The 21,722-nt window shown below is 36.7% G+C and overlaps 1 protein-coding gene across 1 annotated transcript in view; it reads right to left on the minus strand.

The window, feature by feature from the left end:
* Positions 1 to 21,722, minus strand: part of si:dkey-237h12.3 (teneurin-3) — a 253,189-nt gene that overhangs the window by 230,729 nt on the left and 738 nt on the right. The gene's annotated exons all lie outside the window — the stretch shown is intronic.

Here is a 21,722-nt window from a genome sequence, read left to right on the forward strand (position 1 = left end):
AAAAGCTATAGTATCATATTTCCAAAGTCCTACTCCCAGGGGCATCACTTTGTCCCTAGGGTTTTTTTGCCGAGTACACAAAATCCTTTTGAACATTATATTCCATTTTAAGGTTTTTACCTAGAAAATGCAATATTTACATATATTCACTCCCTGCAAAATGGACATAGAAGATAAGAACATGCAGGTCAGAACTATAAAAAATAATTAAGGTAGGGGATTCTTTCAGGGGTGCTCCAGAAATTCTACAATTCACATATTCTGTGATTCAGAGAGATGCTATTCAAATATTTCTGTTGTTGTTTATGAGAACAGAAACGACTCTGGAGGAAGTGTATGTCAGAGTGAGAGGCAGCCTGGCCGATGCACACACCTCCCACAATCCTCCACTTCAGCATCCGCCTGGGGCATCTGCTGATCTTGAGCCAAAGCCCTTTCATGTTTGGGTTTTCTGGTTTAAGTGAACATCCTGTTATTCTGTGCCACTTGAGTTCCAAACAATACGAATGGCTCATATGAGTGTCTTGTTGGGGTGGCGGTGGGGGAGGGTACTGAGGACCTTGTTTAAAGGCTAATGGTGAAGCCATGGAAGTGTACAGGCCACTGCTGTAACTCCTCCTAAAATAACCGTTGTCTGGGTTTCTATAAAACGGAAAGGAACTATGCAATTAGTGCCAAAAAAATCTATTCTCCGTGGGAGAATAAAGAGTCTAATTGGAGGTCGGGTCTAGCTTTGACTACAAACACAATCAGCTATTTTCATGAATTGGTGAAACTGAGGGACACATTCAGTCCAACTGCTAAGTAGTATGTCCCTTTAGCTATGCTAGTTGCTTAAACATTCTTTGTCAATTTCAGCAAAACAAAGAAATCATAATGTTGTAGAATGCCCCTTTCACACAGTGGGTGGTCACACACTGTATGCTACACACAGGATATAATGTGGGCATTATACTGTATATTTTAGTGATGAGTTGTGAATGCACTTGATGTTGATAACAACAAATACACTATAGTGTAAGTGTAGACTGTTTCTCCAAGGATAACTATTTACCTTTCATTTTTTAACACAGGACACTATGGCTATGAAAAAGAACTGTGAAAGTCCCAGGTCAGCTTTGGCATGTCTGGTATGCAGCTTATAAATCCATTGTTGTGAACAATGTAAAGTTTGTATACTACCTTCAGGATAGTGTATACTTACCTTAAGGTTAACTATATGATGCATACGCTGGTGGCCATAGTCTTCTTGGCATGACAGGTATTTTGTATCATTGCCTCAGTGTAACAGACAAAGTGTGTCATTTTCCCATTTGTTTGCATACAGTATATGTCAGCCTTTGTTTATCTGTTCATGTAAATACAAGCAAATTCAATTTCTCATGTCAAACTTGGTTGCCCTCATTTTCTAACGACAACAGAGTCAGGACAAACAACAAATTTAAACATGTGATGTGAATGCCAAATCTTACATTTTTACAATGTCCACAACAAGAACTGTAAAATACTGTGGTCTGCTACATTACATGTACTGTGTATTTTCATCATTTAACCAGGTGGATGGCAGGGATTCCACCAGGTCAAATTATGCATTGGTGGGGCATGCCCCATACCGATGCAACACAGATAGCTACATGTATACTAACCAAGCCAAAAGGGTTGGAAGCAAACTTAGTAACTAACAGACTATATAATAAGCCTGAAATCTGACAAGTTTGTGAACTTGAAAGCTACAATACTATTTGTAGCTAACAATATTGAAAACCCACTGAGTTTACTAGCTAGCTAACTAGATTATAAGGTTGAAAATCTATTGTAGGGAATATGTAAGCTTCCTGGCTTGCAAACAAGTTGGAAAATGGATTGAGCTTGACAGCTTGCTGTAAACCATACAGCACAAAAATAAACCACATGAATCACTTTAATTGTACAAAATGGCAAGTTAATCATTAATACAAAGCATTTTTAGTAAAATATTGCAAAATATGTCTGTCATTAAAATTACTTAAATAAAAAATGTGAACAATAATAAAAGTGAAATTATACTTAATTTGAGTCATATTACACAAACTGAACAAGCACTATTCAAAGGCAATTCTAACTTGTATTTCTTAATTTCTTTAATTTAACTTGACCCTGTGTTTTCTTTATCTTATCATATGCAGAGATTGTACATTATATCCTCTTTTGGAAGATATACTGTATATATATTTACAGTGCATAACTCCAGGTTCAGTCTTGCTCAGTCTTTTCCAGAGAATGTATCAAAATTAAAGCAAACATCTAATACTGAAGTGTGAAACCCCAGAGTGACAACTAACTGATTAAGTAATCACAATTATATTACAAGATCCTGAGGTTCAGACCCCATATTACAGTGCTGAATTTTGTGTGACAGTGAGATGCCTCTTAATCTCAGCACAAGCAAGATTCTCTGGACATTATGCAGATAATGTAGAGGGGAGCTCTTCTTGCTGACAGCTACTTTGGCATCAGGCCATCATGCTGTCGAAGTCCAATTTCTCTCAGCGTGGAGGCACTGAAATTAGCCAAAATGCAAGTAATGCCCGAAAAGTAAACTTCCAATCTATCTGCACTTTGGGAGCTGATGTGTTCCTGAATGACTCAGATAGATACAGCAGACACTTTCAGTGTTCTGCTGATCACAACATCGTGCATACAGTCAAACAGTTAAGATAGACACTATGATGACTGTGCTGGGATAGGGACAATACATGAGCATGCCCCATTACTCTACTGTGGGGCCTGGTAGTACAGGCGATTCTCACTTAAGACACAGTATAGACAGCCACGTGTTGGTTGTCTGAAAACATTATTCCACGTTGTGACACGAGGATGTCGGTGTGTGGTAGCCTGTGTGCTAATCTGAGCAGCACACTTAAGAAAGGGTAAGAGCTTGCATGAAGCCTTATACAGGAAACTGTTCATTTATTCTCTCTCTTTCACACACATGCACACTGCCACACTGGTAAAGCAAAAGAACCGACTGTGCCCTCTAATGGTAGCATTTCAATTGAACGGAGCACTGAACATTAAATGTCTCAATGCATATTAAAACAATAATAATAATTACCTGAGTGTTGTACTGTGCCTTCAGTAAGACAGGAAGAAGAGAATTGCATATTTCTGCTTTCCTGCTTACTATTATTTTTTAATCTTGTGAAAAGTAAAACACTGATGCTACACTCCATTTCATATAGACAATAGGTCCTGTAGCATTTTCACAATTTCTTATCATTTATTGTAAATGCAAACATTTGGTACCCCTTTCCCCAGAATAAAAGGATTTTGCCCAAAGCATTTGTTTAAATTTGAGCTGTTATTACCCTTTTTGGTCAAAGCACAAGAGGTGCAAAGATCCCATAATATTTTGGTGTTTTTGTTATCACTCTACCTGTTTTCTAGTGCAGCCACAAGTATGGATACTGATATGGTGATAGATGGTCACTGTCCCTCTTTATACTTCCCTACTGTAACATCTCAACCATTTGCAGCAAAGGTGCAAAACTCCATGTGAGTAAACTCTTTTTTCTATTTATTGAGAATTTATTTAGAAAATTTAAAATTTTAAAGATAAGCTGAAAATACAGCACCTCTTATGAACCAAGGACAAATAAATATGGGATTATTCCATGTCTCACCTTTTTATTGTCCTCTAGCTAAACTAGAACGGAAAACTTATTTCATTAAAAAAATCATGAGACAATGAGATGGTCTCATGTATTTATCAATTGAAAACTAAATGAACACTATATATGACTAGCCACTATAAGATCATGATATACTATGCCGCCTTCTTACTTGTAATTGGTCACATGGGATATCACCCATGTTGCATTTGCATAAAACACTTAAACTGCAACTCCTCATAAATCATTACTCCCAGTGGTATGAAAAGCGGTATATGATGCTTGTAAGGTTATCAGTCTCTCTATGTCAGCTTTAAATCAAACATTTCTCAAGACATGGCTGCTTTGAGCCACTCAAACTTAAACCTGTACTGAAATTATTTAATAAGTAAATAAATAAAAAAAAAATATTTGACCATAAATTACAGACATTGCAAGCATGTAGGAGAATATGTGTGAAGTGCACTCAGAATTAAACGTTTATAAGACAGCTACTCAGTCATAATGCTGATTTATATGCCTTTTTAGTCATTTCTAATCTTTGTAGTAAACTCTTTTTAAATGTCCTAGAAATAGTATGTAAAACAATATACGAGCAGTGAATCATTTGAACTGCAGAAACTTCTTATTTGCATGTAATTGCTAATAAGACATTTCAATAGTTAGATCATTGTGGTGAAAATGATAACAGATGCCTAAAAAGATTTTGATTTTCACATATTGGTACAAAAGAAACAACACAAACAAGCAGATAGGACAGAGGACGGTTTACTGAATGGGTGTGGGCAGAATGGCAGAAGTATATATGCAGTCAGCAGTTCTTTTCCCTCATTATCACAGCCCTGAAATTCTCACACACATCTAGTGCACAAACCACAGTCGCTGGAACTCTAAATGGGGCTTGGAGAAAGATACTGACAGAATAAAATGCAGCCCTTTGTGATGCCTCCCGCAGAGGACGCGCCTCTTGCTGTGCTGTTGTTACTGCTGCCCCCTGCTGGCAGACTAATCTGTGCCACAAAAGCTGCCTCCATTCTTATGACTGTGGTAGAGCCTCGCCACTCTCGAAAGGAGAGGTGCAGGGCACAGCATGCCAGCCAACAGAGGCTCTTCCCGAGGCAGCTGCCTGTATACTGAACACAGCATCAACGCCCCTGCACTGTATGTGTTATCATAAACACTAACGCAGTCCTTCCATCTACTGCCACCTCTGATTAGACTGATGACCCTGCCACCCCATCTCTGTGTAATTCATATCCTAGGGAATGTCATTCACTATAACATCACATATATAAACTGTTATATAGGATGCATGGTGCTTTTCCTGACAGTTGGGTATTACTTGTGTTGTGGGGGTGCATACATAACATCATGGAAGTCTTATGTAGTGGTATATGGTGCTTGCATAAGTGGGAATGTTGCGTTGCTGAACCAACAACGGACGGACCAAAGTTTTCATCGACTCAAGCCTATTCTGAGATATTATCAAATTATTAAGTCGATGAGCTGATGCTAAAACATTAGTGGGAAGAGGGTTCAAATATGTTGGAGGGCCAGTATCACAACCCACTACAGCCATGTCAGGTACAACCATATAAGTTAGCAATTTAAATAGTTTTGAAAGTGTGTTACAATACTGGCAAGCTATCAGATATATACTGGCACAGTGCATATAGTACTGTAGTACTGTGCAGTTACATGAGCAATTACAAGCAAACATTCAAACCCCAGGAGGCATTATACACTCCTCACTGACTTACACACTCCCTTTTCCTCTCTCTCTCTCTCTCTCATGCATACACAGCCAAGTGTGTGACTTTTCTCCTGAGTGAAAGTCAAATGCTGTCGGCTGCACCCCAAGTCACCGCAGCACAGCAGTGACTAAAGCTGAATTTGTGCAGTCTTCCAGTAAGAGATATTTTTGGAAGTTTTGTCATTACAATACAAATTGGAAGAGTGCATTATTTCCTAAATACAATATCCTAATGTCCACCATTCATAATACATTTTTTTAAATATATATTTTAATATATCATATATATCATACTTACATCAAAACCACAACCTTGTTGAAAAATAGAGTCATAACCGTAATGCCAGATGGCTGAATGAGTATCATAAACATGATATCAAAACATGGTATAATCTTTGCATTGTATGACAAAGAAAATCAAATCAAATCAAATTCAATAGCATGCCTACTGAACAGTGCTCCTAAATCAAAGCACCAGCTAGGACATAAACAGAAACACTCAACCGTAAATCAATCAAACTATATATGACTACAGTGAGATAAAATATTTATATGTATAAACGTATGTGTATTGTAATCTTATCTATGGTCTTACAAGCACTCTCAACCCTGCTGAGTAGAGTAGTACAGGCATCTTTAATAATGGTGCATTATCTGCTGAGGTATAAGCTACTATCCAGCTACTATCCATGCATAGTGTCTCAGGTAATAAATATGCTATAAACATGCTTCTTGTCATTTATGTTGCCTATCCTTTTGTAAACAAATGATGTGTTCAAGCCTGGGGCATGAGTGTCAAGGCCAAAGTTGCTTTGCAAACGACAGCCTGGACCAAGAAGGGCATTCAAATTTGGGTCTTGACACATTCAATTCATTATTTTTTCAAAGGCAGAAAAGTTCAGATATCTTTGTTCTGACTTGTAAAACTCCCTGACTGTACTGACACTCAGCCAGCCTGACCGCAGCTCCCCTTAAAGCCTTGGAGGCAACAGAAACATAAACTCACCTGGACCTTTTTTTTGTAAGTTCAAGTGCCATTATTTGTGCTTCAGGGGCTGAGCTGCATAGGTTTTGAATTCATTTGTTTGAAAGAAAGTATAGTGTTGAAGGACCTGTTTTTATATTTAGAAAGAATATGGTATGTACTTTGTATATTGTTGACTTTGCATCCTATTTCTGTTCTTTCTGGTTCTCAGTCACAATGATAATGAGGCCTGTAGAGAGTGTCATCTCCTTCGAGTGTAAGAAGTGGCACAGAAATTGTTCCATTTTCAGCCAATGATATGGAGACACGAGAGAATGCCATGTTTCCTAAGAGTATAGGACAGTACTGAGATGAGTTAGGGATTTTAATTTCACCTGCTGCTCCATTTGACATAAACTAACAGAGAAGAGTCCTTTCAATCCAACCTTGAGACAAAACCCTATTTCTCTGAAGTAATTATTACAACAGTTGAATTTCTTGCTGTGGAACAGAGCCAACCCAGGAAATGTTGCCTTTTGTTTATGAGCTGTTCTAATATTCAAAGGAGTAGTGCGATATGAATGAATATGGAAATTCACCATTTAACCATGGACAGTTGTTTCATGTTACCAGAAATAACTATTTACATTGTGTGAGCCTATCTTGATTAAGATTTGCAAATGGATCATGTAAAATCTGAAAAGATGTACTGTTTCACAGCTGCATAGTAATAGTTCAGTTATCAATTAAAGTAAAAAGTGCTCTGTGGAGCAGCATGAACAATAACATTTTGCTTGAGGTGAGAAGATGAGAGCAATGGATCAAACCAACAACTGGCAAATCTGGCAAAACTTTGCTCAGAATAACTAACACAGAATTTCATCAGTTAGAACAGAACAGGAAATTCTCAAGAAAGTTTTAAACTCTTGAGAATCTATAAAGATCTTTAACATGTTCAAGAAAAGGCTTAATACAGCCATAAATATACTGTAGTCTATAGGCAAAATGATGATATTCAGCCCAGCCTAGCCTGTTCTTGTCATTAAATGTATTATTATAATATTCTGAAATAATATGCCAGTCAAACAACTTTTTAATCCATATAATTGTATTTAAAGGTATTACAGGTATTACATATAAAAAAAATGCTTTAATGTTAATGTTTTCTGTTCATTTTGATTTCAGGTAATTTTTTGTAGTGCTCATCTCAGGTGGTTCCTATATATGGTATCCTAACATTTTTTATTTAAATAAATGAGTGTTGTTAGTCATTGTCATGCACCTACAGTCTTTTACAGATGCTGTTTGTCAGGCAAAATACTAAAGGTACGAATGGGAAAATGATGAAAGAACTGTACCAAGCATCTTTTAAATCAAACATGATTTTAAAAGTGATACACTTCCCTGAGGGAAAGGGGAATCAGGCCGTAGAGTGGGAATTTGGGGATTCAGGTGTGTGGAGACGGAAATGAAAAAAAAAAAGAAAAGAAATTTCATCATCTTCAGTGGTGCCTGAGACAGAAAATCCTTCACTTGGTCTATTCTAAAGTTCAGGCAGAAACACACAACTCTATTTTTGGTTCTCATCTAATTTCTAAGTTTTTTCAGATTTTTGTTTTCATATACTGAGGTTGCATATAGGTTTCTATAACTTCAGATAAGGGACAACTTCAAACTCAAAAGACAGTATAGTGTCTGTGTTATAGAAAAATATTTCAAATTCCTTAGAATAACTGTTCTTTATCAAGGATCAGCTGTCACACATTCAGTGTTTTGCTTTTTTTTAAACTGCAAACAAAGAAAAAGTCACCAAGCATGTCATCACTAACATTTGGGGGGGAAATACAGACAGCACATAAGCCACTATATGGGCAGTATATTAGACATTGCAATTCATGGCATAATGTATAAATAATCTTGTTATTATATAATGTATATTATGTATACATTATATAATGCTCAATAGCTCAACAACCTTAGTAACATGGCACCTGAACTAATGAATATTTGAAGTTTGATGGACATCTTGACTTCTGTTTTCACAGTCCTGAAGGCTTACTGTTTGAGCCGGAAGTATGTTTTAAGTGTTAATGGCTAAGATGTTCTGATTTATCAGTAAGAATAAGTATGTTGACCATAAAGGAGGGAACATTGAACTGAGCCTGTTTTTGAATGTTACTTGCACTTACAGTATGCTAACACCTAGTGTGGACTGTCAAAGCAATACATCTGGTGCTATAGTTATGAGGACTTACAACCATAGTCAATGATCAAATGCTTTTCTAAATTACCAGCCTACACAAGCTACTATGGCATGCAGGTGGCTATAATGTTAACAGGGGCATGAACATTTCAGCATTTGTCCAATGACAAGTGCCACCATGGCAGCCTCACTCCTTCACAAGAGTTCCATTTCCACCATGTCAGATACACATAAAATTAGAATGAAGTCATGGAACATTAAAGGCCTTGTCATCTCATCAAATGAAATGCTTTGCATTTTTCAGAGGTTATAGTATCCATAATAACCTTCAAAGGAACACTGGCTGCTATTTATAGAAATAGATGGGTTTCCAACAAAAGACATGACAGCCTTGTTGCCATTAATTTGCCTTTAAGATCTCTTGAAAGGATTTTCATGCAGATTCTAATTTCCTTTGGCATGGTTGTCAGTGTTCTCTTATCCTTCTCCAACAGAGGATTTCAGGCCAATGTATTTCTACAATCATCCCTCCGTCAAGTCTTGTGATGGGAACTCTACTTGTTATATCCATGTGAAAGCTCACTGTAATGTTATCATTGTAATTAAGAATGAACAAAATACACTGAGACGAATGCACTGACCAAAAACAAAATCAATATAAGCAAAACTATCAAAGTTCCACTTTCACGTCATTTAGCTATCAAAACTGCCCAGTGATAGTAAAGCCATTTCCATCACACTGACATAATTGGACACTCAGAAGGCTTTCTAAAGCTGTGATTACATGAATTAGATGATTCGCACACTTTTCAAAATAATTTACACTAAATGTCATACCTAGGAATTTCCTCTACCATACATTCACATCAATATCGCAATAAAGAGGATGCAAAAGAAGCCATTAATTATAGTAACAGATAGAAAAACAATGAACTATAGTACTGTATATAATATTATCCCATTTAAACCTGCCACTTTGGTGTATTAAAACAAAACACCTGAAGACAGTTAACCAACAAGGTGTAACCCAAAACCATGGATTGTTTGTTCCTGGCTGAACTTTAAAACAGGCCGAGGAAAGGATTTCCTGTCTCAGACAACAATGACAAAGGCAGCATTTCTTATTAAATTCCATTCTCACACAAACTATTCTGAAATCTCAAATTGCTGTCTCATTCCCCTTTTCCACAGAGACCTGCATGATGCTTAAAATCACGTTGCTTGGCAAAAGTTGTTTGGCAAAGTTCCTTCATCCCTTTTCCATTTCTAGCTTCAGTATTTAGCCTTACCAATCACATCTATTATAAAAGGCTGTAGATGCATAACAATGATTAGCAAGAAACTTACAAAAACAGGTCATTAAGTCTGACAAGGCCTGTCTTTTAACCATTACATTGCAACATGCACAATTCCGACATGGAAAACTCCCATGAAGAATAACTGATTCTGGGGGCAGAATATAGATACCAACTTAATTACTATAAATGTCTCTTGTATGTTACCATTTAGGAATCCTGGAAGACCTTACCTACACGAGTGATACTAGATATTACATGCCATTTTCAATTTACTATAGCCTTTACAGACTTCAAAATAGGAGAAAATGTAGTTACTAGAACCAACAGAGTCCTATGTTAGGGAGCTAACTACCATAAGTGTTTCTCATCACCACTATACCATAACTTGGACAATTAACATCTTCTACTTGGTGGAGAGGGCAAACAACAGCATCACCACATGCACAACTGGATGGTAATTCCAGAAGAAATAGTCTTGAAATTAACATGCATACATGATTGATACAACTGGTGAACAAAAAGCATCTATATCACCTTCAGCTTGAGCTCTTGCCCAATATTGGACTTGTCCTCTTCATGATCCCTGAGCTTTGCATTGGGGCTTGATGACATCCACTAGCATGGTTTCATTCTCTAGGAAGTACAGCTGGAATTTTATTCCTTACTTATTTCTGTCACTGGCCTTTTTCTTGCATGCCTTTATAAATGTCCACTCTCCATCCTCTAGTCCACACCCCTAAACTCTGGGATCCATGTCATTTAATAGCATTTGATATATTACTGCTCCTATGATATGCAATTTGCTTGCATCATCACTTCAAAGTATACATTATTTGTCTCTGCATTTATTTGTGTAGTCTACTTGTGGATAAATAATTTATTTGTTACCTTTATAAAATGTTGAAATAGCATTTAGTTTAATTTGCATTTCTGTAATCCTGTAACACTGTGCACGGACAAGAGAATAACATGAGTCTTGATATCCCATGCTGTTCTCACCAGGTTGCCTTCATCCTGGAACTCTTCGTGGAAATGCAATCACACCTGAGATATCCTCAGTTGTGTTCTCACACTTTGAAGCTCATTAGAGAACCGTGCAGGAGGGTGTTGGTAATATAGTGTCAGTGTCACTGGCAGTCTGCTCTGCTTCAATGTGATGTCCTCTCCATCTCCAACAATTGTCTTGGCTCAAAGGAGGTCTTCCCGTCTCTCTCTCTCTCTCTCTCTCTCTCTCTCTCTATCTTGCTGTTTGGGTTCAGTGGTGCTTTATTAGCAAAAAATAGCAGTGTTGTGAAAGCATTCCCATACAACATAAAATGCAATTTCACATACAACAGTACAGTATAGACTAACATACTTATACACACATATACCGTATGTACGATGAACATGCAAACAATAAAATACAAAAAAGCAAAGTGAAAATCAACAAATATATTAACAATAGGTACCATAATGGTAACACAGCTAAGAAAATCAGAACCTTCCATTACTACTGTACAGGGCATTTGCTGCAAATGCTCTCAAACTAAAAGACCTGGAAGGTGTGCAAATGAGGCAATGGTGAGCGTAGGGAAATGGTAATTGTATTGTAACCTTCTATAACTTTTTTATGCTGATGGGGTTGACCAAAATTACTTACAAAGAAATTTACTTGCATCAACCCATAATAATTGTGATTATTATTTAAATTTAAAATCTGCATTAATTTAGCCCAGAGCTGACATTGACTTTCCCTATTCCAGCCTAGTGCGATATGATGTGTTTCATTCAGTTAGTGGATTTTTTCTTTGTGTCTGTTCAAACATACTTGGTAGTCAACCAGTTTCAAGAGATTCACTCTTTTTAATCATTACCATTTCATTTTTCATCAAAATGAACTGTTTCCACTGTGTGCTAGGGTGAGATTAAATATCCAAGGTGTACAGCAGCAGAGCAGAGCCGGATAATTATCTTGAAGGATGTTCCAGATGAAGTTATGCCTGGAGGAGAATTTAAAGGCCAATAATGTCCCAAGACAGCTAATAGAAAACAAGATGGCTTAAAAGGGTACATATTTTTAGGTCAACATTGAAAAGTAGGTTGAACAGAAAGACAGACAGAGGCAAAGTGACAAACACAAGTGATGGTATACCAATGTCACAGAAAGATCATGTCTCATTTACAGGTCCTACTTTCCAACCTTGAGTTTTCTCTGTAACACTTAATACCTGCTTGATGTATGTATTTAATTTAACAGCCATCCATATAAATGGACTAAGAGCTGTGGTAAGAAATGATATATTTATGGTGAACTTCCATCATGCGCATACTACTATGAATTACTCTCACATATTTCGCAACTATTTTAAACAGAGTTTAGGATGCAGAAATATTTTGAAGCTGTGTTATAGAGAATGAAAGTAATGGCCAGTCCTTCTGTCTGTCAGGCCACCAGCTGAGTGCCCTGGATTGGACAAAGTACCTAACCATAGGCTTTCTTTGAAATAAGACATTTTCAGCACTTTAATGCTTTATAATAATTACTTTCCAAGAGGAAAAGGTCTAAGTAAGAAGTACAAAAAAGATGCTTGAAAGCTATTAAGTGTATTTCAAAACCTGTGTACTTGGTTTTATCAGACAGCACTCTGAGGAACCTCAAAATACTTATGAATAAAACAGAAACAGGTAATGAGCCTGAATTAAATGTTCCCATGACTAAGAGAACCATGGGTGTGGAAGAGGTTATTAATACATAAGCGATTCTGTATGCTTTCAGTAAGGTATGGGCTAAAGCACCAAGCAGATATCTCTGTCAGAGCCATAAGGTACACCTGCAAAAATAAGTCTGGACTCAAATAAGCATTTTATGTGTGCTGTGTTGCAACCTGTTCAGATATGTTCAGAAAAACTTTAGTGACTCCTGAGAAGTATATACGTTCAACTTTTATTGCAACAATTCAAACTTTATTTTTATTTTTATTTAATCATTCAATTTTATCAGTTTTTATTTTCAGTTTTTATTTGCAATGTATTTGTCACTCCAATACAATACAGATGCAATTATATAAGAAATGAAACACTATCACACATATGATTGTTTTGTACATTTAATCATCTTAGATGGCAGAGAAGTTAATGTTTATAATGAGTCAGATGTCAGGTTAATTGCAGTTATTTCTGTAGGAAATCACCAAAAGGGCTTAACTCTGTGCTGTATAGGTATTGGGTATGCCCCATCAGCCCATTACTTTGCCTTTCCTTGCACCTTTTACGTTTGAGTGATGTTGTCAGGGTAAATTCTAAATAGTTAGTCACGTAACTAACTACTTGGAAAAAAAAGCTGCCAAAAGTGCCAAGGGGATTCTGTAAATGGGGCCATTAAATTAACTAACAGCATCATTATGCTCAAGCCTCAAATTTGCATGAAAACTGAAGGATGTCTGAAAAGCAGATGTTAACACACTTTGTATACTGCATGGGTCATTGTGTTCAAGAACTACAATAACAGTTAAGTAAACTCAAGTAAATATTCGCACACACTTGCCTATAAAACCAAATATAAAATCTCTGTTCACAATCCAGATTACTTTCTCAATTCCAACTGTTCAGTTAGAAAAAACAGCATTTTATTCTTATACTGTATACATTATATTCCTCACATTGCACCAATGATGAGAATATACAAAATCTATAAAAATGTTATCTTTGGCCAATTCTCTTTTGAAAACTCCAGCTCTCACATTTACCCACATCACCTGTTAGCTGTTGTTGTTTCAAGTCATTATTTACTCTTCCTCTTCTTTCCTACCATAAATAAAATATGTTTGAGAATGCCCCCATGGAACCTGCAGCTATGATGCATCACTTCAAAATATCAGCCACATTAGCAATATTCTGAGGGCATGACTGTGAAGTGTGTGTGTGTGTGTGTGTGTGTGTGTGTGTTGGAGGCTGCAGGGAGAGTCAGAGGAGAGTCTTCCACTGCTGTTTTTAAGCCCCAATGCAAAGCTCAGGGATCATCGTGAAGAGGACAAGTCCAATATTGGGCAAGAGCTCAGGCTGAAGCTGAAGATGCTTTTTGTTCACAAGTTGCCTTTTAGAATTGTGTATGCATGTTAATTTCAAGACTATTTCTTCTGGAATTACCAACCAGTTGTGCATTAATATGTTTTGGTAAACATTACTGTAATCAGTGTGTAAGGGTATCTCTTAGAGGTCGAAGGGGGAGGGGTGAGAAGATAGTGATTAAAAAAGTAAAAAAAAAAAATACACTAATAGCTCATTGATCACATCTATTCATCACATTTTGCTTCTGAGCATCATTTCAAAGCCAGGTTGTAAATCACACATCTAACTGACAGATAAATAGCTGTCCCAGAGTTGTTATTTTAACCCTAGACTTCTCCTGTGATGTCGGGGACAATCCTGTCAGAAACGTTGTATCAGGTCATATGATAACAGCTGTCTGCATACTAAAGCTGTGTATTACAGAGGCCAGGCTTACCCCTATACTCTCGCAGCCGGACACAGCACTACACATCATTTGTCTTTTCTATTATCAACATATGTCTTGATCAAAGACAATATCACCTGCCTGCATTCATCAGGCAATACCCAATCCTACCACACACATTGTGCTCCACTCAGTCCCATGTGTACACTGGTTATATTCAAGAATAATGATAAGCAGTGAAGTAAACATTTAGTCAATGAAAATTCTTGACTCAGAAGAAAAAAATACAGACAAAAAGAGCTCAGTGAAAAATAACTGTAACAACTTGACTGTTAACAGATATTTATAATTTTCATATTTGGGATTCTTCCAGCTTTGGATTCTCCTCTAAAATTGATATTGTCGATAATTAGCTGATTAGCTTTAATTAATCCCTCACTTAATTCAAGTAGTCCAGTCATAGGCAGTCTTGCATTTGCACTGAATCAGTCTGTTTCAAGTAGTCAATGGACCCTGACTAAAATATGAAAAGACCCTGGATACTAGAACTTTCCACTAATCTTATTGAACCCTCTCACAAATATATCTACTGAGGAAAACAGGTCTTACTCTGCCAAATGAATACCGGATCAAATTCAGGAGAAAATTGAACTATTGCAGGCGTTCACTTGTCTTTGGTGTCCCGGGGTTTAGAGAAAGCTGTGATGAACATTCACTGGCAGTGGAGGGAAACTCCTCCTTCACAGAAGTGCGCCCATTTATCATTATGCAAAGAAAACAGTTTCGGAGAGTGCATCATTTTTCTCTTCAAAGCATCCAGCTCGGGTCTACAGAGAATGTGGCAGCATATGAAACGCTATGCCTGCATAATGGAGGCGAAGTGAGACTGTGATGAAAACACTGCCGGGATGGGAGAGAAGTGCTTGCTTTGTTGGGATTTCGCTTATTATTTCCCTCAGAGAATGATATGAACTCTTCACGTGTTGAATTTCAAGGAACAGTAGTATAAAATGTACCTCATTGATGAAATGTTTCTTTTGTAAATGGATTCATTGACGTATATCTTTCTTGTTAAAGGCTTACCTTTCAGTGGGACATTTGTCCTTGAATGACATATGCCATAAGAGCTGACAGAATAAAGGAAAAAAAAAAACACATTAAGTATGAAGCAACATCTAACGATGCCGTGAATTCAAACGGTTGCATTGGAAGCACTGCTGTTGAGAGCTGTTCTTTCTGTATGTCTGACCATTATCTGAGAATGCATTCTTTTGCAATGTCATTTTCCCAGTTATCTGCCCTTATAACAAATGAAAATGATTTGTATATTAAGTATTGTTGATGTATTAAGGGGTGCATTTTCAAGAATAAATAGTAAGAAGAACAGGAATATTTGTTAATATAATCCAAAATCAGCAATGTAAGTATGGCCACTGCTGTAAAATGCATTCTGCGCTACTGGCTGTATGTCACCTGTGTACTGGTGACTAGTTTTGAGGTCATGTTTCATTACAAAAGGATTATATTCTTGTTGTAAAAATTGTGCAAAACATGCACTACATTGAAGGAGAGAATCCCACGTGAACCTGATTTTAAGTTTTACATCTTTTAATATTTTTAGTACAAGTTATTCATTCACTTGATAATGATGTCAATTACAAATTAACATTAATGAGGTAGGTTCACATAACCAACTTTTTGGATGTTTTTCAGGGCCATTGCAAATGCTCTTTCTGTTAACGAGCTCAAAAAATAAAAACGTTTCCAATCAGTTGAATAGGTGTGGATTAAAAACATTACTGTTTACATTTACTTTCCCTAAATTTCCACACTTGCTAGAGTACAATGTATCCATCACATCTGTTTTGTAAAGACTGTTAATTAATTAATGCTATTTAAATTACATTGTATGATAATTTAAATAATGACTTCCACATCTGATTCATCAGTGCAGGGGTTCCCAGCTCCATCCCAGGGTGCTTTACCGCAGTTGTGGTAATCACCTCCTTTCTGAGATAAGGCAGAGCTGCTTCTGCTCCAGCATTTTCGGAGAGATTTAGGAGAGATGTTAAATATTCATCCAACTGGCATTAAAATAACAAATTCAGTTGATTTAATAGTTGTTTTCATTGTGAAGGGCATAATGACCCCAAACCCGAAGCATGAATTGCTTTCGCTCTGTGAATAGTTAAGGAACAGATATAGGTATAGGATGTGCCCTGTCAATCTGTAACTTGGAAGATGGCACACCTGCCATTGCAACAGTGGGAGGTTAATTTTTTTGTTTACACTGAACAATAATCTGAAGAAGACTGACTGTATTCCAAAATGCTTCAGTATAATTCTACCCTTTTTTGAAGTGGCTGCTGAATGAATGTATACGTGGTTTGTGTCCATTTATTCTTCAGTTGAGGGAGTGCTAACTCATTCTCCTTCCCCAGGATTTTTTTTCTTATATTTATTAATGTTTCATTTGGTGAAGGAGAAATTTGAATGACATTGTGATATGTTTTTGTTCTCAGGAACTTAAGTGTTGAACTGGACACTAATCGTGACTGATAGGAGAACATCCACAAACACAACTTTCTACTGTGTGAAATGTTACAGTTGGTTCTAACATGACATTTCAAGTCTGTGTGAATGGGTGTTTAGATAGTGATTGATATAAGCCAGACACAGTTCAGAAGCAGTGCGTATACCATCTCTGTGCTTTCACTGCAAACTAGTCTGGAGTTATGTGCAATACGTACATGTGTAGTGCTACAGAGTGACTGATCTTATAAGGGAAAAAATAATAATTTTGACAGGTTATTGACAGATTCATTTTCAGTTGGTTAAGCAGAGAAGGGCATCTGAGCATTTTATGTTTTTCAAAAATCTAGAAGAAGGAACATTTAAAAAGGGAACTCAAAACTGCACAGTAATGCCACTGTCAAGAGTAAATAGATGTATTTAACCTGACAATTTATACTCCAGCTATGAAGCTGTTACTTTGTTTACAAGGATTATTTAGGTAGTGTAAGTGCCATTTTAAGACAAAGAACTAATCTGTAACAGGGTGAGAATTCCTATTATTATAATTCAGCACGCATGTTTTTGTCTCTTGCTGATACAACAAAGATGTGGTTTAATCTCTCTGACCTTAAGCACTACTAAAAACTACTTTTAAGCAACACTACTAATTACTAACTGATGGGTCAAATACTATTGCTTTATAGTTGCCTTGTTGTGGAGAAAACACATTTCCTTTGTGAATAAAATTAACAAAGAATTAAAGCACTTTGTTTTACCAATGAATAAAGAATGACATTGATTTAGATTTTTGATGCACGCTGCCACATTATCTGATTTGCATTATTGATGTTCACTGTATTGATGATGAATGTTCCAAGATGTCTTGCCTAAAAGGCAGTGGCTACAGTAATATACATTAAGTAACAGTAATTACTATCAGGTTCCATTCAAATTTACCAAGTGGTCCTGAGAGTTGTATTATTGATTATTTGATATTTAATCACAACACCACTGTTCACATAATTCTCAAAGAAAAATGTGAAAATGGGGTTGCATATATAAGAAAGTGATTCCTTTTGAATGTTTGCTGGATAAAAGTGGCATGTACCTAAAAGCAATGCAACTGATATATGTTGCATATGTTATGCACAGTATATGATATACTTTTTCTGTGTAGAAGTTCTAACAATGGTAAAGTTTTGTGGCTGACAAGGTAGTGACTGATATTTATTTTGGCAGCTCATATTTGCCCATGGACCTTGAACACCCAGAGAGTTATCCGCAATACAAAATCAATATCTCACCGGCTGCATGCATCATTATAAAGTCTGGAGCTGATCTATGTTGGGAAGGCATAAGTCAGTTTGTCTAATGTTTTCATTAGTCACAAATATGACTCATTGCAGCTTGTCTAGATTAGGATCATTTAAATTTACTTAATGTCATGAGTTAAAATGTTGACTCACAAATCAGATGGCAGGGACCCCTACTGGCACATGCTGTGCTTCAGTTCTCTGAGGTAATGAGGCTGGCACACTGTGTGCTGTGATTACAGGCAAGGTGAGTTACTGGCCAGGGGATACAAAGTGAGAGTCTTGAATTGCTGGAGCTTACAGAGTTGATCACCATACAGAAATGTGAGATTTTATCCATGTCAGGGCAGACTCAAAGTTAGCTGTGCTGTAGGTGTGCCAGCTCTTACTGTATGGAATGGAGCCCGTTTCTTACCACAAGAGCTTGTTGAAGGCCATATGGGTTGACTATACACAAACCACTCCCTTGTCTTGCCAATACACTTCACAGTCTGTATTCTGCTGAGATCTAGCTCTCCTTGCCCTTTAGTCATCGGTGGATAGATAAGATCCCATTCTTCCTTTGCTTCTCACACCTTAACTAAAAAAACAAACACTACACAGTACAGTGTTAATGTCATATGACTATACCTTGTGTCAGGAAAACCTGACAAATGCTTATACAATCATAATGCAGTATCCTTTTGTTGACATGTTTTACATTTACATGTACATTTAGGCATTTGACAGATGCTTTTATCAAAAGTGACTTACAAGGCAGGGTATGACACAAGCAAAAAGCCATATAAGGAATCAAGAGTTTTTATGTTAAGACAAAGGTAAATAAATTAATGGTCACACTGTGATTTTTTGGGAATAAACAGTCATATTTTGTCTATTTCAATGAATGTACTATTTTGTGGACAAAGTCTCTACCTGCAAACCTCAAAAGTCAAAAACAACACTATTGCAGTTCACACGCAGGGAGTTTCATCATTGGTGACGTGATGGCAAGGATTGTTAATCGCCAGACAACAGCAGTACAGTTTCTTAACACAATGTGCTGCTCTGTGAGTATGAGGTGACTCTCATAATCTGTTGTCCCAAAATTAGGATTATATGTTTTATGCCACATTAGAAAGAAACAAAAATCGACACAGATACTGTATATCTTAACATAATGCCTTTTATTCTCGTTGATTACTTCCATGAATCACGGCATATGAATCGATCAGTATGCACTGAGGTCAATTAAGGGCTCCTTTTGCACTTATCAAACTCTTGCATTACAATACTGCAAATGGCAGATGTCTTCTTTCATGATATTTTAATGATTAATTTTGATATATCTGAGGGCAAAATACAATTCAGTTCCAGTCAGTAGGCAAACAAACAAACTCACACCCATCAGCATCTTTACAACATTATTAATTTGCTTTGGAGATACTGACAAGCAAATCACAACCTTTAAATGATGGATCACTGGGACTTAATTGGCTGTCTTTGAGCAGCATATTTATTATGGAAGGCAGGTAACATTCCCCCATTGAGGTATATCATCAAATTGATTTGTTTAAAGTCACATCGGAACAGCAGTGAATATAATATGTTGCTGTTTAATTAAAGATGATGAGATCTTTCAAGAAAGACTAATTTATACAACTTTCTGAAAGATACTGTCACTTTAAGCACGCAAAATGTAGCCTTGTACAGACAGTGCAACTTGCATAGGGTTTCCCCCAAGTGTGTGTCAAACGTATAGACTGATTAAATGTGAATACCAATAATATTTGCACCATTAGGTTTCAGAGGCCAAACAGTGTGGGAAAACATATGCTTACCTACTCAGGAGGTAAGAGGTGACAGCGTTATCTTGTGTGGATTGAGGTATGTGTGTGCAGTTGATGCTTTTCCATATTAAAAATCATTTATTCAACTTTGGAAAAAGTTCTAATAGAGTGGTTCAACACTACCACATTCCACCTGTTTGAAAGGGGCTCAATTCTAAAGCCATCTGCTGGTAGATTCTGCTGACGTATAGTACCCACAAAGGATTCAGTGCGATGGAGACCTCCTACAGAGAAGACAGAAGAAAGGGAGGTTTGGAACCACCCATCTGAGCACTGGATGATGCCTATGGGGAAGAGAGGAACTCCAGGCAAACAGGCCCTCACAGAGCCTTGCTGTAGGCTATGCATTGCAAAGCAGTGATTAAGCCTCTCAAAGGCACAATTAGGGGTTTATAGGCCAAAATGTGGGTCTGAAGTGATCCCACAAAGTTATACATAAATGAAAGTTGGGGGACAAAAGCGAGCAAGAGTTTAGTTCTGTAAGAAGCATGAGCAGCAAGAGGGCAAAGGTGGTACTCGGTTTTCACTCAGAGTTCACCACTGATGGTGAGCTGGGTCTCACACAGTCAGCCAATAATATCATTTTTGTCAAAGGTAACAGATTTCATAATTGCTAAAAATATAGAACTTTTATTTCCTAAAACTTTTATTATTTTGTTAAATTTGGCCATTTTGCTGATAAAATACAGTATTTTATCTAAAATTGTGAATTAACTATAGTCATAAATTTCTAAAAGCACAATGTCATCATTGATAACTGTGTGCAATTTTAGTAAAATCATACAGATTTATATTACCACGTCCCTAAAGCAGATTGAGCGCAATTTCAAGATTTGAATCCCACTGAAAGATTTGAATCTCTTAATAGAAAACTTGGCACTTGAAATGTTTGTGAACTTGAAAAGGTATTTAAAACCGAAAAGCAGCCAAACTATATACTGCTGCTGTTCCAAATAACTATGATTTAAAATGTGAGATTTCAGAATGTGGCTTTACTTGTAGCCATATAGTTTTGATATTTTATTGAATTGCTTTAACAAACTACAAATGATATTCATGTTTATTTATTCTATAACATTCTCTATGTGAGTAAAGCACTAGGAAGAAATTAACTGCTCCATATTTCTCCAGTTTATCTGAAAATAACATGTTGCTTAGAATAAAAATCTGAAAAATTAGATATTTGAAAGAGGTTTTTCTTATAATAAGCACTCAGATTTGAAGAGGCCTCAGATAAGGACAAATGTTGATTGAATCCAGGGGTCTCTCTTAGCATGCTATTTGATTACAAATATTTTGAAATTGCAAATATGTTTACGCAATCAGTGAATTGCACAGTCGGTTGCATTACTGTTTTCCGCAAAATAAAAGGGAGTAGAATATTAAGTGAGTATTAATGTTAATGTTCATCAACACAACATGTATTTTTTAAAAATGTAATCATTAAATAACATTGACACTGGTATTATGTATTTTGGTCATTTAGAAGCCTCACTTTCAGAAAGCAGTGACAGATGGAAGATAGGTCTTTGTCTGGTAAGGCATTCAAAATGAAAACCTCACAATGTCTTCATAAATTCCTTCATCTGAGCACACAAGCTTGAGAGGGCAATTGTACGATTGGTTGACTCTTTTGCACATAATAATCTGTGATATTCAAACACAGTACCCTCTGTGTCTATCTGAAAGACATACAGACATGTCTTTTCAGAGCAAACAATCCATTACCTTGTGGTTAGCTGGACAATGTATTGACTGTGTAC

Source organism: Megalops cyprinoides, chromosome 18 (assembly GCF_013368585.1).
Source record: "Megalops cyprinoides isolate fMegCyp1 chromosome 18, fMegCyp1.pri, whole genome shotgun sequence".
Taxonomy (NCBI): domain Eukaryota; kingdom Metazoa; phylum Chordata; class Actinopteri; order Elopiformes; family Megalopidae; genus Megalops; species Megalops cyprinoides.